We start from the raw sequence: 17,704 nt of genomic DNA, 5'->3' as shown, positions 1-17,704 counted from the left end.
CTCACCTCAGGTTTAAAAGCATAGCTCTAACCCAATCCTCTACCGGAATCTTTAAAACTATGAGCCCAAAATAAACCTTTTCTCATTATAAGTAAATTACCTCAGGTAATTTGTTATAATGACAGAAATGACTTGCACAAACTACATTAGGAAGATGGTGTGAGAATTGGAAGGATACAGGAGGTATAAGAGAATCTCATTCTACATAGTAGGAAGTCAATAATAGATGATAACCAAAATGAAAAAATATAAAGAGTTAGCCTTCTAGAAATGTCATCTAGAAATATGAAGGTAAACATCATGAGAAAGACCTAAATGTGCATGAGTGGTTGTTTCAGGGCATTACTTGTGGATGAGGAAAGTAAGATGGGAATTGTTAGTTTTAGTAATAAAATTTACAGAACTTTAACCTTTTAAACTAGGCATATGGGTATCTTAAATTAAAATTGGGGAAAATAGGTAATAAAGGGCAAGTTCTTTCTTAATTTTGAATTGGAACGTAGGCTGAAGTTAAACACATTTCTTCACTTTCTTTCAATGAAAGATTGATTCTAAGGAATATCACCCTGTTTTGGGTGTATTCTCAGAGGTATAAACTCTTGGGCAGTAAAGAGCCCTCCTCAAATTGCGTGCTAAGCAGAACTGCAGCATTCCGGAGGGAATGAGGAACTACAATGTAAGCTTGATCCATCTTTACATTAGAGGGTCAACTTTACTGGAGGGTTACTAGCATAAAGATCCTTTTTGTGTTTTAGAAAACATGCCCGTGTTACAGAGAACAGTGGAACATTAAAACACAGTTTTGGATGAAGCCTCAATAGACATGCTCATTCTTCTTACTATTAGAAACTTAAGAATAAAAACTAAGAACTGCTGCTAGTAATTACCTTAAGGATAGGGAGAAATTGGAATTCATTTCACTGCTAAGTTAATGGTTACACTGACATCAGAGCCTTTTGAGTACTGTCATTTCCTCTCAAGAAGTTCAAGGCCCTTTAACTTTTCATAGACATATTACCTTTCAATTCAATATTTCAAATATATATTGAATACTTTACGTGTATGGTATGGCTTAAATTGTGACCTGCCCCCATTCATATGCTGCAGTCCTTACTCTCATCTCTCAGAAGGTGACTTTTTTAGAAGTATGGTTATGACTGATTTGATTATTAAGATGAGATCATTAAGAGTGGACCCTACTCCAATAGGGTCCTGGAGAAAGGGGGAAATGTGAATACAGGGACACACCCACAGAAAAATTACCATGAGAAAATGAAGGCAGAGGTTGGGGTGCTATGTCTATCAGACCTGGAATGCCAAAGATTGCCAGGAAACCACCAGAAGCTAAAGGAACGGTATGGTACAGATTCTCTCTCCCTCACAGTCTTCAGAAGGAACCAACCAATCCTGTGGACAGCTTGATCTCAGGTGACCAGCTTCAGAACTGGGAGACAATAAATTTCTATGTTTTAAGTCACTCAATTTGTGGTACTTTGTTACAACAGTCCTAGAAAATTAATACTGTGTGTAATATGTGTCTGAAGTGGCGGTCAACTAGCTGGATAACTTTCTTTTTGTTGCAATAATTATTTAGAGTCCATATGGTTATAATATATCTTCACAACATAATTATGTCAACTGAATTAAATTCTGCAGAGCTTCATGCATGTAGTTGCGTATGAAAAGTTACGGGGAGAGATAGAGAAAGAAAATATGATTATTGATTTCTTTAGACTGAATGAATTAATTCTATCATGGGGTGGAAGGGATCAGACTCACAAAAACTTTCCAGTTCCTCATTTGATTTTTTAACTAATTCAAGTCTTTTCAGTTTATATTTGGTTTATGTCTTCATCCATGTTCTGTTGCCAAAACAAAATACCTGAGACTGGGTAATTTTTTTTTTTTTTTTGGGATTGCACCCAGGGGTGCTTAACCACTGAACCACATCCCCAGCCCTTTTATTTTGTTTACAGATAAGGTCACACTGAGTTGCTTAGGACCTAACTGAGTTGCTGACACTGGCTTTGAACACATGATCCTCCTGCCTCAGCTTCCTGAGCTGATTGGATTATAAGTGTGCACCACCCCACAGGGCAACAGGTTCTTTGTTTAACAACTTGCTTTCATGGGAACTAACTCACTCTGTGAGACCACCATCAATCCCTTCTATGGGTAATGCCCCCATGACCCAAGATCTTTATGCTAGGCCCCAATTCTAAAGGTTCTACCACCTCTTAATAGCACCACACTGGGAACCAAGCCTCCAGCACATGAACCTTCAAAGATGAACTACATCCAAATCATAGCAATTTGTAAGCTTTCTTAAAAGATCACTGGATGCACACAGTACGGTATAGATTGTTTAGGATCCAAAGGCTGCAAGTCAATCCTAAGCCTGCCTTTCCATTTAAAACATTCACTACTGACAAATGACCAGAGGAACTAGACGACATTGTCTTAAAACCTATGTATTACATGGAAGTCCAATTGGTTTAGAGATCTGTAGAAACAAATGGAATTAAAAGGTTTACCTAACACAAAACACATTTGTAATCAGTAGTGTGTATGTATCTTGATGCACAGTCGACCACAGACATCTCTAGAATATATGCATTATCTCAATGTGTACATCTGGAGTATCTTTAGAAAAAGTCGCATTCCTCTTCATATTCTTAAGAACATCAATTCTGGCACTTGAATCTATGTATTCAAAGTAGAGTTGAGAATTGTGATATCGCTGTGCTGATAATTCAAGTTAAAAACACTTTTTCTTTGATTATCTGGATGTTGCAGGCAAATGTAGGAACCTATTAGTGTGAATTATTATCTAGAGAATTGACTCAATTTTCCATTTCATTTTGCTCATGTAAGCATGGTCTAAATCATTGGGTGAGAAATATTCCTTGCAATGAACTGCATTTAAAACTTTGGTAAAAAGTCATTTTTATCTAATGGCCAAGCATAACAAATAATAATAGTAATTCCTTACAGAGTTAGCACTGCTGAGAAAAATGAGGATCCTAGGGGTGAATTTGATGGAGAGTACACAATTTATGATTCAATTCAGGTTCTTTTCCCTACTTCAGAGGTTCTTAAACTTTTTTGTTCTGTGAACTTCCTTAACAATCTAGAGAAGCCTTTGAACTCATTCTCGGAAAAATGTTTTCGAATATATTTTTTAAAAACACTGGAGAATTACAAAAGAAACCAATTATATTAAAATACAATTATATAATACTTTAAATTTTGTAATATAGTAATTCATGTGCATCATTAATATGTTAAATATCAAGATACGGTTGCAAAGCTAATAACTACCATAATTGCAGAGTAGTGATAATGTAAACAATGTTTCAAGATATCTATAATAACTAATATGCTGTGCATATATCTATGCTTTCTATCGATGACAAAGTTGCTGATATTGCTACATATAAGACTTTGGGAGTTACCAATTATCAGTAGTATAAGCAGGATGTGGCATTTGTATTTTGAATTGAGATAATTGTTTGATCAGTTTCTGGATTGATTTGGGACTCTTGTTGAGTTCTAAAGGAAGAGAGACTGAGACCTTGGAATAGCTCGATATTGGACTGTGGGTAGTGAGTGGAAGGTCTGCAGTGCCAGCCAGGGAAGCTTTACAACCATATGTTGCAATGGAATTCGTTTATTCCAGAAGAATATCTACTGGGAACCAGGAATAGAGTGAATCATTCCTTTGCAACTTGGCCCTATCCTTAAATATTCAAAAGCCAGTCATAAAACTCCAGAAATCAACAGGAAACCAAATTGCATTAATTTAAGAAAAAGCTATTCATTTTGATTGGATTGGCTTTCAAGATAGGGATAAATATTCTGCATCTAGTCATGCTACAGATTCAGTAATCTTTGTTTATTAACTCTGTGTGTGTAAACATATTTTCATAGACAATTTTGTAAAACAGTTTTAGATTTACAGAAAACAAAAGAAATTTCCACACTCCCTGGACACTATTTTCCTTCTTATTAACAGCTTATGGTATGGGTGGAGTTTTTTTCTATTTTTTTCTTTTGCAATTAATGAACCATGATGATGCATTATAATTAAAATCCATTCTTCTTCATATTTCCTTTGTTTTCACCAAATGTCCTTTTTCTGTTCTATGGGTACCACATTACATTTAATCATCCTCTCTCCTTGGGCTCCTCTTGACTGTAACAGTTTCTCAAACTTTCTTTGTTTTTGATGATCTTGACAGTTTTGAGGAGTACCAGTCAAGTATTTTGTAAAATGCCTCTCAGTTGAGATTTGTCTGGTGTTTTTCTCATGATTAGGTTGAAGTGGGATTTGGGGAGGAAGACCACAGAGGTGAAGTGCCACTTCAATACATCACATCAAGCATACATACTATCAACTTGAGTTAGCATTGTTAACATTGACCTTGATCACCTGGTTGAGGTAGTGTTTGCTGGGTTATAGTAAAATTATTCTTTTTTCCTCCTGACAATTCACTTCTTACACTTCTGAAATTAAATACTAAAGAAAAAACAATTCCCATTACACATCATATTCTAGTCCTATCTAGAAGCCCAGGTCTAGAAGAGATTTGGGGAGATGGATTCATCCAGTCTTTTGTTTCTATATCCAAACCACAGCTGAGTGTCTGGATAAAAAAGCAAGGATGAAAGAATCCTGAACTCTTGACAGATCTATGACTCTATTGATCAGCAAATACTTAGAGTGTACTGTGTGCTAGCTGCTTAGATATATATAACTCCAAGGCATTTCCACTACCTTAAATCATTTCTGGAACAAGGTGATATATGGTAAATAAATGTATGAGTGGAGAGACAAATGACTGATTAAGATACAAGACCATGTATCACCGTGGGTGTCAATATGAAAAAGTTGTAGTGGTTGTGGGCACATTTTTTGGGGTTCATAAGATCTAAATTTATTCCCTTTGCACTAAGTTAAGAAGTACAACTTTAGATAAGTCACTTAGGCTTTCTAAACCTCAGTCTCCTTGAATATGAAAGTAGGAAAATGATACCCACTATTAAAAGATGTGCAAATCAAATAACATATTTTGAAAGCATCTGGCACATAGTAGGTCCTCAGTACATTGCAGCTATCTTTACTAGGCAGGGAGCACACTTAAGAGTCACTGTAAATTAAATGGGGTCGGCTTTGGAAGGGTCTTTCTCTGCAGACACTAAGCTTAAGGAATGCACGCTGCATATTCTTCTGTTTTCTTGACACTTCCCACCTCCTCCACTTCCTTCTTCCTCCCTTGTTTTTTCTTAGATTTTGTTACCTCCCTCCTGTTTTCCTAGACTGCTGGTGCCTTCACACCTTTTCTGGTGCCAAGTCCCTTTGTTACTCTGGCATTTCTGAAGCAGCAAAGCTGCTTAGCGACTGATAAAATCGACTTCTCCCCCAGGTAGTCAGGGAGAGGCCCAGGAGCAGGCAGAAAACAGGACGGCTACAGGACTTGGATTCCTGCATCTGTTTGTTTTGTTTGAAGTGGTTGCTTTGCTGATCCTATTACGGTAAAGGGTAATGATATTTGGGAATAAAAGTCTATGAATAAGTAATGATAATAGAAGTAAGAACCAGAGCTGTGGGATAGAAAGCTCATGTTAAAAATAGTCTGTCATTTTCAACTCTGCCTACTAAGCCTTTTCCTTGACTGAGAGACACAGTGCTTCAGTGAGAGGAGCCTGCACAGCACGCCAGTTTTCACAACCAAAGGGAAACGTGCAGCAGAGCAAAGCAGCTTCTCCATTGTGCTCAGACCACTTCCACTGACTTCCTCTGATGCAGGCAATAAAACTTTTTTCCCATCCAAAACCAAGTAACCAGAGCAAAAGAATGTAAAATGTATTAAGAATGGTAACTACCAAAATGAGAACATGTTACGGTCTGTTGGAAAACTTCCTGCTTCTTGAGATGGTCCTTCCTCCAAGGAGCATTCGTGGTTATATACACTGCTGTAGCACCCAGGCCGTCCAGGGATCAAATGAGAGCCTATGAGCAAGGTTGAAACCTCAGGAAATATGAGAAGAGACTGTGGCTCAGGATGAGAATTCAAACCATAGTAGCTGAGGCATCACGCATGTCATTATCTAGAAGACTGGTCACACTGAAGTCCTGCAACCTCAGCAGAAATGGCTGCCAAGCACTGGTTCTAGTGAACTGAGAAAAAACAGGCAACTCTGCAAGTAGGACTTTGTGCTGGAAAACCCCAACCTCTGGTCCATGAAGACCAGGTCCTTAGGACTGCAAGTCAAGACATTACAACCCTAGCGAGCGACTGCTCTGGTGCCAGTCATGGCCTCGGATTTATTGTTTTAATGGCTAAGGTCACAGGCTAAGGCATTCTCCAGATTCTGCTATTAAATACAGACACCATCACCCCTCCTGCTTCCCCCATCAAACACCAGGAGTCTGTTAGGGCAGAACTGCACAAATGGGAAACACCCATCAAATGCAGCAGGAATATTAACTTCACTAGGAAGCCTTTATATGCCATTACTTTAGAAAGGATTCCTTGTTAGTCCTACCATTAAACAATTAAATTGTCAGAGATGAATTCTGTGCATGTGTGTGCAGAGCCTGCCTGTGTGTGCAGGATGTGTAATTTCCTGCTCAGGTGATGTCTGCGGCAGGTTGTTTCTTTCTTTCTTTCTCTCGCCCTCTCTCTCTCTCCCCCCACCCCACCCCCTCCTTCCCCCTCTCTCTCCATTCCCCCCTCCACCCCGCACCAATTGTATGGCTTTCTCTTTAGATTGTGGAAAATAAATATACCTTTCTGATGGCATAAGCAGGATTTGTTGTGAAATTTGATAGGCCCACATGCTTTTTACTACTCATGAGGTAGGAATACAAAGAAATGCTTAAAGATGAATTTGGCTCCTGGTAGCCCCCTGCCAGAACACGATTCCTTAGTTGCCCTTTCCTGACACGAGTTATTGACATAGTGCACTTTCTCTGCATTGTATACCTGGTCATTCTATGAAGAGTTTTCAGCCAAGCCCAGCACTTACAGGGGAGAAAAATGATTAGCAAATGCTATGTCTCCCTTACAGTTTTATCCTAAATAGAGCTTTATGCCTTCATAACTATCCTAGGTCTCTACCATAACATGTTTGATCTATGAAAAACATGCTTATGAGAAGTGGACACATTTTACTTAAACTCGATATTAATCATTTTAGTAGAGAAAGAGCATACTACTTAAATTTAATAAATCGAATTAGTACGGCACTTAAATCTCTATACTTTTTTAAATAGCTCACATTATTACTTAATTGGAGTGTATTCTTGTCATAGCAAAACTTTTCTTTGAGGCTTGAATCTTGTGTAAAAAGGTAAAAGTTGAAATAGACTATCTGTACATTCACGTGTAAAGACTCGTAGGTGAAAGTTGAGCTCCAAGAAATACTGCCAATGTCTAGAGATCCTCCGGCTCCTGAAAGAACTATATTGGGCTAATTCTCCATGTGCGGATGCAGCTTGATTGTGATGACACAGTGTCACTGACTGTGCTAATCTGTGCATAAAATGTTTAGCCTGCCTGTTTTATAACAATGTACCGATGAGGCTTGTAAGAGAAGGAAAGGGACTTTGAATCAAATTATGGATGTCTGTGGTTTCTTCACATATTGCCCCTTTTTTTGATCTTATGCCCCTTGGCTTATATCTTCTTTTTGTTGGGATGACAAAACTAGGCCTTTAGGAGGTTTCTGTTGTTGCACAACGAGAATGATATGTAGGCTTAAGCAGCCTTGTGTGGCCCCCACCACCACCCTGCACAGCCTCTCCCTGGCCTCACCAAAATCAGCATTCAGGTTTTATTTTATTTTTTTAAATATTTTTTGTAGATGTTGCTAGACCTTTATTTTATTCATTTATTTATATGTGGCACTAAGAATGGAACCCAGTGCCTCACACATGCTAGGCAAGTGCTCTACCACTGAGCCACAACCCCAGCCCCGGCATTTAAGTTTTAGATGAAACATGGCACCTACTTATTTGTAATTCATATTTCAAAATGAGTGTTCTGGACAGCCTAGATACATGTGTTGAGTTTTGGTGAAGAAAAAAACAAATATGCTCTTTTGAAAGAAGGGAAACGGATATAGTGTGGAAAATCTCTCTGAAGAAGAAATGGAAACAACAACAACCAAAAAAGGTGATATTCCTGGCAAATATCTATGTCACCATTTTCTCATTAACTTATTATCCAAGTTTATTATGTAAAAAGTTTAAATCCAGTCCATTTCCAAAGCATATGTGTACACATGCATGTACACACACACACACACACACACACTTTCTCTCTCTCTCTCTCTCTCTCTCTCTCTCTCTCTCTCTCTCTCTCTCTCTCTTTCACCACTTTTGGCTCAAAGAACTCTTCCCTCCTCCTCCTGTGCTCCCGACAACAGCATGGCCGTATTCCCAAACAGGAAGGTTTTTTAAAGCACAGAGTTGGCTTTGATTCACCCAGTGCCCTCGGTGCTGGAGCACTGAGTGCTCTCGCTCACATGAGGGATTTGGTGAACGAAGGGTTCCCTTCCTCCTCCTCTATGGCCATCCAGGTCCAACCCAAATGTCATGCATAACTTAGGACCCATTTTCTTCTTGAAGTCTTGGGATGAATGTTGGGGTCATTGGACACCTGGTGACCATGCTCTTTTAGCTAATACAATATTAATAACATTAAAGGAATTTCAATGGGAATTTTTTTTAATTAAAAAATTACCAAGAATGTTAGAAGAACATCTCTCTACACATAATTGGTATGCTTACTGTGAATCATTCCTAGCTATTCATCAATATAGGTCCCTCCAAATAATACTCTGAGCAGGGAACTATGGAGCAATGGAGCAATGGAATTTCCCTGGAGAAATAATACTTATTGACTTGTATTACTTCTGAAATCATCATTAATTATTAATTGCTTTGATTAAAGTCATGATACTCCTATTAAAATGCAAATATCCCTGAGAGAGATAACACTCCAAGCTCATGATCAATAATGAACATCTTTTCAGGGATTATTTCAGGATTATCTGATGAAACAAATCACTTCCCACCTGTGATGGTACATAAATAAATTCCGCCACATGCAGAAACACATCAAATAACTACCTCTGTGTTATGCTTCCAGGGTAGTTTGGAGAGACCCTTGCTACTAAAACTCCACCACCTCATCGCTAATTTCTTCTTTTAAATTTAAGCCAAAGGATCTTTGTACATTGTTGACTATAGATAATGCTGAAAGAATTCACACATTTAGCCCACCAATGTTATTTTCACCTCTGAACAAATGCATTTAATAGATTTTTAAGGCAGTGATGTAACTCTTGGACTCTTGGATTCTTGACAATGTCTTCAATCATTGCACTAAGTTCTAGGACTTCAGCTTCAATATATATTCAAATAATCATACATTTCTTTAATTTGCTCTCATATTCCGTCTCAGCTAGACCAGGACGTTCAGCTATCTATTGGATGCTCCATCTGTCTGTTCCATAAACCCCTCATATTCAACATATCCAGAGCCAGCACATCCTATTCCCTTCAAAGCTGTTCTTGACCACACAGTAACTCAACCAGCAACCTCAGGGTCACTTGCCACTCTTCTCTTTCCCACAATCAGTTAAGTATAGCCCAAAGATTCTAGCTCTGTGGCATCTTACAGCTATCTCCTTCTCACTCAGACCTCCACTCTAATGCAGACCCACATTTTTTCCTCTCTAGGTTGCCAAAAGAGCTTCCTACCTACTATTCCCAATACCACTCTCCACTGAACCCCACTCGTCCTTAAGCGTGGCTTTGATTATGTCATTCTTCAGTTCAAAAACCTTTAATGAACTCGTTGCTTATTGAAGCAAAATCAAGCTCATCTTGTTTTTCAGTGTCTGTGATGATACAGCTTCATCTATCTTCTACTTTCACATGCCCTCCAGTAAAACTGGGTCACTCACTCTTCTCTAAAAGAACCCTTTGCTTTCCAACTTACATGCCTGTCCTCCAGTTGTTTCTCCTTGTTAAAATACTTTTCACTCATTCCCCATTTCCACATATTGAGAGTTACCTATCTTCAAAGTCAACTTCCTAGATTTTACTTTCTTACATAGATCTTTCTGGATCTCCCCACTAGTAATGTGATTGTCCATCACTGATCTTTCATGACTTCTATTATGCCCTGAGTTACTAAATAGTACTACTAATTCTATGCTTGTCTTTGCAATTTGCCATATGGACAGCCCCATAAGTCTAGGAACAGTGCCTTACTCATTTCTACTTTACCCGCTGTGCCTAGCTCAATTCTTGCATATATGATGCATGTAATTATTGAAGTGTTTCTGAGTGAGTTTTGAAGGAAGGTGAGAAAGTGGAGGAGTTCCAGATTTCTGCAAAGGTGGCTTTGCCAAGAAGTGACATTATAGGGTCCTGGAGAGCAACTTCACATACTTTGTAATTTTGTCTAAGACTGTCGCTTAGGACAAGCATCTGGGCAATGATAGAAATCTGGGTTGGGGGAAAAGAGGGTTGGTCCAGAGCACCAGCGTCCACTTGATGACATATTGTATTGGAGACTCTCTGGCAGGCAGGGAAGCATGAGACAATTGGGTGCTAAGGATGTTGGGAGTATCCTCAGGTCTTGAAATGCTGCAGGCAGATGAGAACACTGAGGCAAAGAATTCTACAAGAGGAAAATGAGTTGGTAATAAATAAACTGCCTGCGTCACCATTCCACATGCACTAGAGTAGCTCTATTTTAGCCTTGTTGGGTTTCTGTACATAGTGAAACAACCCTCAGTTGATTCCTCAATCAATCAACATATATTTATTGTACTTGGTGTGCTGGTCACTGTGCTAAGTACTGAAGATTAATACAGAGGTAATCTTACTTCCTAGAGAAGGAGAGAAGTGATAAATAGAATACATACATAAAACACAGAGCTTATTAACCTTCTGGATAAAAATAAAGCAGGATATAGAGTTGAAGTGTTCAAATTTTAAGCAGAGTGGTCAGGACTTGTTAAGAATGTGACATATGAGCAGAATGTGGAAGAGGTGAGCATCCAACTGCACGGCTACCTTGGAAAATGCATTCCACACAGGAAACTGCCAGTGCAAACATCCTGAGGTAAGCAAGGCCTGGCATGTTGGAGGAACAGAAAGAAGGTCAGAGTGACTCAGGTGGCTGGAGGCAGAGTGAGGTCAGAGGAATTCAGGGTGATGTAACCCTTTGCAGCCCATTGCAAAGCAATGTTCTGGCTTTTGGTTGAGTAAAATGGGGAGCCTTAGGAAAAGTTTTAGCAAAAACTAACATCAGTGACATCAATTTTGAGCCAAGACTAAACTGAAGAGAGGGCCAAAGATCAAAGCAAAAAGACCAGTTAGGAGACTACTGCACTATTCAAAGCAAGAGATGGTGATGATTGTAATACAAAGCTGCTCTTTCCAGTGCAGCCATTTTCCCCACCTCCCAACCACTTGTCAGTCTGTGAACATCCTAGCTAGCTATTGGTTCATCAGTCAGCTTGCAAGTATCCTTCTCCGTTATTGGTCTCGTTAGCCCTGCGGAATTCAACTGCTTCATGGTAGCTACCCCGCCATCTTTTCTCATGCTTCTCTCTCTCCTACTCACTTTCTCTATCCTCCTCGCTTTTCCACTCTAGTGCGGGCCCTTTCTTGTTCCCTTTCTTTTCCTCTCATTTTCTCTCTTACCCTGCAGGGAGACACTGTGCTTAATAAACTCCCTTATGTGATTTCCGTGTCTGGTGTGGTTTTCATGGGATCTCTTACATTGGTGCCATGACTTGGGATGGGAATCTTCCACTGTCTCTTAAGCAAATGGAACCCCATCTGAGCCCCAGTGCCCCCCGGACACAGCCCCACCTTCCATTCGCCCGGACGCTCTGCTCTGCATTCATCACTGGACTTCAGGTTGGTGAGTCCTCTAGGCAGGTTCCCCTAGGCCGATTTATCCGGGACCCTCGAGGCGGCTGAGGGCTGGGGGAACCCCCAGCCACAACTTTTATAGTTACGGCAGGCCCCCTTAGTTGGTCTTATCTGCCAGGTGGATTCCTGATTTTATGGTGGAGATTCTCTCAGGGTTGAGGCTCATCTTGCGCTCACGCACTCATATGAAAACCCTGATATCAGGTCCTCAAACCCTTCCGGCACACACATTGGTGCTTGTGTGATGACACAATCGATGTGCTGCCCCTTATCTCCAGCTCAGTACTCTGGCCTTGGGACGCCCTGGCCACAGACTCGGCTGTATCAGTCCCCATCATGGTATCTGGGTCCTCCAATCTGGCAGATTCCACCCTGGGAACACTTCGCCCAACCCCGCTGGCTTAAAGCCATCAAAATTCGTTTGTGTAATGGCACACAGCTTCCGTGAGCAAGTGGGCAGATGGAAAGGGATTCCTTATCTTCAAGTCTCTTCCTTCTTGCTTCTTGGCTCTTTCTGCAGGCTCAGGCACCTCTGGCCCCTGTTTCTCCGTCTTCGCCTGCTTCTCTATCTCCTTTACCCCATTCTGTTTCTGCTTCTATTCCCTGGCCAAGCCCACCTAGTCCCCCTACCACGAGTGTACCCAGTGTGGAGGGAGTAACCAGCCCAACCATCAGTGGCATGTCCCAGTAAGGAGTATAATATAGCAGCCCCATTCTGCACAAGTAGTGGGAGATAATTGTTTCACAATTTTCTGCGTCCAAACCTGAACTGATTACTAACCAGGAAAAAGGGTTAAAATGCCCTAGGCATCAAGTTTCTGCTAGAACATTTTAGCCCCTTTCAGATCCAGATCTCAGTCAAGGCTTACATTGAAATGTAAATGGAGGAAACCAGAATGCTCAGTGGGAAACCAGTCTCAAACCCAAGAAAAAAAGTGTCCATTTAAAATTTCTCCTGGGCTGCAACTCAGAATACTTTTTCTCTCCCTTCCACCTATTCTCTTTCTCATTTTTTCATGCTATAATTAATGACCATTATCATTTTTCTTCTAGGACTTTTGTTTTTCTTAAATGCTATATTTTTGAGCTCACAATTTTGATCCTACATACCTAGGTTAATGATTTTTGATCAGTTCTTTTTATCCAACTCTAGAGTTATTTTTGAACATCTGTTACATTGCAATGGAGATAAGCATTACAAGGCCTTTGCTTTTGTGTTAAATATAAGTGCGCATAAAAATTAAAAATTTAAAAATGGATCCAAATATTTTTAATTCACGTGATTTAAAAAGGTTCAATTTAAATTGGGTAAACTAATAGAAGTAAAATGTCCTTAAAATTAACTCACAAGTCTCTAGGTGGTCAAACTAATAAAATGTTGATGTTTATAAAATGTCTAACGTCAATTTTTCCAGGACTTTTCTGCAACAGGAAAGAGACAACAAATATTGTTTACACTTCTCTGACATCTTGTTTTTTTTACACTTGTCTGATATCTTGGTTTTTTTACAATAAGATGAGTGAATTAGAGTTGACATGTATGGGATTACTCAAATGTGTTTGTTAGAGACATCTGATTAATTTACAAAGTTATTCCATGGGGTAACATACTTAAACATTATTCTTTGTATATTAAATGTGTTCATATTTTCCAGGTCTACAAGCCTTTAAAGCAGAAAATTTATCAAGCTGCTATTCTTCAAACTAAACTTGTATGTAATGGTAAACAAATCATTTAATGTCCTATATAGGACCTGTCAGCAATAGGGTATATGTAAAATTTGTTAAATGTATTTCTAAAAGTTATTGAGAGTATGATTTGTTTAAAGCATGAAAGCATGTTAAGCATGAAAGCATTTTACCACTTTGCCACACAAAAGGAAACTTAAAAGCTCTCTCAGCCTTTCTTTAATTCATGTTTTAGATATAATGTTAAATTGTGTTAACTAATGTTCATATAGACTCAGGAGTCGATATATGTAAACTTCTTAAAATGACGTTTAAAAAAGAGTGTAATGTGCAGTAACAAAAATGGGACAACAATGACTGAGATTGGGGTCTCTGACCTCATGACTGTGGCATGCCTGGTGCCTGGGAGTGCTCCTGTGCAGGGGCACAAGATGCCTAATTGCTGTGGCAGTACATTGATCTCAGGCACACAGCTCTTGGGTAGGAAGGAATTCTTTTGCTATATAACCAGTGTTTCATCAGCTCCCTTCTCTGGTTCCTGCCCACCTTACAGTAACTTTGGAACCTAACATTGCACATATATAAAGATTGCTGACATAACTCTTTAGATCTGCATTTCCATCAGAGAACAGAGCTAAAAGCCCCACCTTACCTGAGATAAGACTCTGCCTCACGACCCTGCTGCACATTAGAATGACTCCAAAGTAAGCCAGACTTTAACTCATTTAAAGTTGTGTTTAAAAGTTTGATGTTTGTTGTAAGGATTACTGTGATCTCAAACGGGATATAATGAATAACTCAGCCAAAATTCAAGATAGCTATTGCACAAACTGTTGGTGATTCCATTTTGTATTTTCCTTGTAAACTCTTAACTGTTGCCTGATCAATATTTTGCAGAAGTACTGCTTCAAGAGTGAACACCGTAAATTAACTGGGAATAGTAAGCCATCACCTATAGGACAGATAATGTAAACCCCAATTAGATAAAAGGGGGTAAATGACTGTAAAGTCATAGATATTGAAGTTAAAGCCCAGTACTCTTGCTTTATGACTGGTGAGACTGACTTGCTTGATGGTTAAGATCAAACTTAGAGATTGAGATTAAATATCAAGGTCAAGAAAAGTCCATCTTTGGGTCTTGCCCTCAAAGTCAGCCTGAACCCAGGGAACAAGAGGACTTCTCTAAGGAGGTTTGCAACTCTGGGTCACACAACCTCCTGATCAAGAGATTGATGAGGCCACTAGAGGAAAAGCCACTCAGTGCACCTGCTGCAGAGGAGGGTCAAGGAAAAAGGGAGACATCCCTGGTGCTTTCAAGGGAAGCCACCTCATCAAGGAGACCCTGCTTAACTAATAGCACTAATAGAGCTAAGAAGCTGCTCTTAAGTTCTCTATGAGTGACCCCTGTGGGAACTCAGCTGACTCTTTAACAGACAGGAACAGGTCACTTTGACCAGCTTGAGCTTAAACACCTAGCAAAATAGTTAAAACCAAAATATAGCCATTCTTGGGCATTTAAAAGAAATAATACTTAAATGTAACTAAAGATGTACACTTGTATTAGCCTGCTAGAATAAAGACTAAAAGCTACAAAAGAGAGATTCTTAGGCAAATGTGCCTGATAACTATCAAGAGAGACTGCCAGAGTCAGAAGTTTTAGTCAGTTTAAGGCCTACAGACATAAATAGGCTTCATCTATGTTTGCTAGTAACAGAAGTATAGAGATCTCTACTAAATGTTGTATTTACATTCCTGACAACCTGGACAATGTTAAAGTTCCCAAATAAAGGTCTTGTCCTCTCCAGCCTTTGCTAGGCCTTGTTATGGGAACAACTTCTCAGTTCTTCCATCCCCTGGTGAGGAATTATTGACTTCTGTCATCTTTATGATTCTCATTGGCATGTTCCAGATTCTGCAACATTTATATTGTTATCAATCTCATTTTAGTACTCATGTCTTTTTGTTCTTCTCTCATAGAAGCACCCATCCCCAGATGCCTTTACAACCTGCTCTTCCCCAACCAGACTTCTACCATGGACCCCTCAATTGACCCAATTTCTAAAAAGAGAACTCCAAACTGCTTGCCCCACACTGCCCCCTTCTAGCTCAAAGAAGCCAGATTGGTTATCGACCCCTTTCCCTACAGCAGTGAAGGAGTTCCTAAAATTAGAGGGGTGAATGAAGCCAGAATTGGGGACAGGCAGTTAATGTAGAAATAGGGGATCAGTCAAATCGAGGAAATGAAGTCCATGAAAACCATCTGCCTTTGGAAGTCTGGAAGGAGAATGGACTTTTTACATCTCACCAGCAAAACCAGCCCCAGTCACTTAGGCAGGAAGGGGAGAGAAGGCTTCAGAAAGAACTGGAGAACAAAAGATTTGCTTATAAAAACAGAAACCGGGGAATGTAATACAAAGCTGCTCTTTCCAGTGCAGCCATTTTCCCCACCTCCCAACCACTTGTCAATCTGTGAACATCCTAGCTAGCTATTGGTTCATCAGTCAGCTTGCAAGTATCCTTCTCTGTTATTGGTCCCCTGTTAGCCTGGCGGAATTCAACTGCTTCATGGTAGCTACCCTGCCATCTTTTCTCATACTTGTCTCTCTCCTACTCACTTTCTCTATCCTCCTGGCTTTCACACATCTAGTGTGCACCCTTTCTCGTTCCCTTTCTTTTCCTCTCATTTTCTCTCTTACCCTGCAGGGAGACACTGTGCTTAATAAACTCCCTTATGTGATTTCCCGTGTCTGGCATGGTTTTCGTGGGATCCCTTCATCAGAATTTGGACAATATTTGAAGCCAAGAGACTGGATGAGGTTGACAAGGAAGTAGCTGTAGAGCAGAGATGAAGTTCAAAGGCTGACCATCAAAGGATCCTTGGAAGGAACAGCCAGTAAGGTAGAGGGCAAGTCAGGAAAGGTGTGCTGTCCTACAAGCCATGATAAAAGGTATTTGAAGGAGGAAGAATTGAACAACTGGTTCAAATGCCACTTACAGGTCAAGAAAAGTAGAATCAAGAAAAGACCTTTGGATTTAGCAACATGGAAGTGACAGGTGACAACGACAAGCACAGAGAATGATAGAATAAGAATGCCTAATTAGAGAAGATCTGAAGATGGGAGAAGAGGAATTAGATTGAATATAGATGCCTGTTTTTGTAAGAGTTGCATTTTTTTAAACCAGGAATTCAGACTTCATTAATCCAAACAGGGTTTGTGTCCACAGAAATCTGAATAAGTCAGATTTTACTTGCAAAATCTCCCTTTCAAATGAGTAAGAGATTTTGCAAAATGGGTTTCAGCAGTTTTAAGTCTGGCACTCTTGTTTGTTAACTGAAGAAAAACAATCACTGCCTTCAGTGAATTTGCAGCTCAAAGTTTTTTAAGTTTTATAATCAAACATCTATCTTGTAAACTCACACACATATCCACATATATCCCACAATAATGATGTCATAGTTCTCTGTCGAATATTGTCCCACATAAATAGCATTCACTCCTACCAAATATTTCATTATTGAATTGTACTTAGTTTTTTTCTTAAGCCATAGCCACCACTTACTTTAAAATTTCAAATGATGTTTCTCACTCCATAGTCATATGACTGCCTTTTCTACTTGTAGACACAGGTTCACGTTGTCAACAGTTGGGCATTGAATCTCAGAAAACATTAAGCTTGGGATTAAAAGTAGGCAGAGAAAGCCAACAGTAAAACATGCTAGCCTGACATATCTGAACAGGACAGGGTCAAGTTCATACTCAGAGCCACAAGGGTACTGTAAAGTATAATGATTTGATTCTTGTGTTGTGATGTCATTTTGTTGTACCATTAAAAGCCAAGAATCCTCTTCACCCAAGGGCAATGCCAGTTTCCCAGAAGGCTCATTTCTCAGAGACAAAGCAAAGCTCCAAAGATGCCAATGCAACCCATGCTGATTCTTAGTCTCATGTTATTTCTCAATTTTATGCTTAATTTGCTCCTTTTGGTTTTATGTATTTTGACACAGCCAAGTGTGTGTGTGGATTTCCCCATAGTCCTTTAAATGCTATA

Source organism: Sciurus carolinensis, chromosome 12 (genome assembly GCF_902686445.1).
Source record: "Sciurus carolinensis chromosome 12, mSciCar1.2, whole genome shotgun sequence".
Classification (NCBI taxonomy): domain Eukaryota; kingdom Metazoa; phylum Chordata; class Mammalia; order Rodentia; family Sciuridae; genus Sciurus; species Sciurus carolinensis.
This window is presented reverse-complemented; position numbering follows the sequence as displayed.